This window comes from Geospiza fortis, unplaced genomic scaffold (assembly GCF_000277835.1).
Source record: "Geospiza fortis unplaced genomic scaffold, GeoFor_1.0 scaffold166, whole genome shotgun sequence".
NCBI classification, from domain to species: Eukaryota; Metazoa; Chordata; class Aves; order Passeriformes; family Thraupidae; genus Geospiza; species Geospiza fortis.
Window position 1 is genome coordinate 7,114,705 of NW_005054310.1, and position 335 is coordinate 7,115,039.

The 335-nt window shown below is 57.6% G+C and overlaps 1 protein-coding gene across 6 annotated transcripts in view; it reads right to left on the reverse strand.

Annotated features, from left to right (window-relative positions):
* The window catches only part of HMGA2 (high mobility group AT-hook 2), a 112,867-nt gene that overhangs the window by 111,374 nt on the left and 1,158 nt on the right, over window positions 1–335 (reverse strand). The gene's annotated exons all lie outside the window — the stretch shown is intronic.

Genomic DNA, 335 nt, shown 5'->3' on the forward strand with positions numbered 1-335 from the left:
AAAAGGCGAAAAAAAACCCCTATGCGACTTTCTAGTCACTCTCCTCTCAGCCCCAGCATCTAGGGGCAGTTCAGGGGCTGGGCTGGTCAAGATCGGAGGCGGCAGCAGCGCCCGGTTGGACCCGACACATGCACACACACGCGCGCACACAGATTGAGATTTAGCGAGGGCTAGGAGAGGAGGGAGACAGGAGAGCCCCGATCCGTGCTCCTCGCTTTCGCAATTTCAAAATCAGCTCGAAATGACCCAGCGAGCGCTGGTTGGTCGGAGCCGCGCTGCTCCATGTTCCCCATTTACATTGAAAAGCCCCAGCTCGCTCCCGGCACAATAGTGAA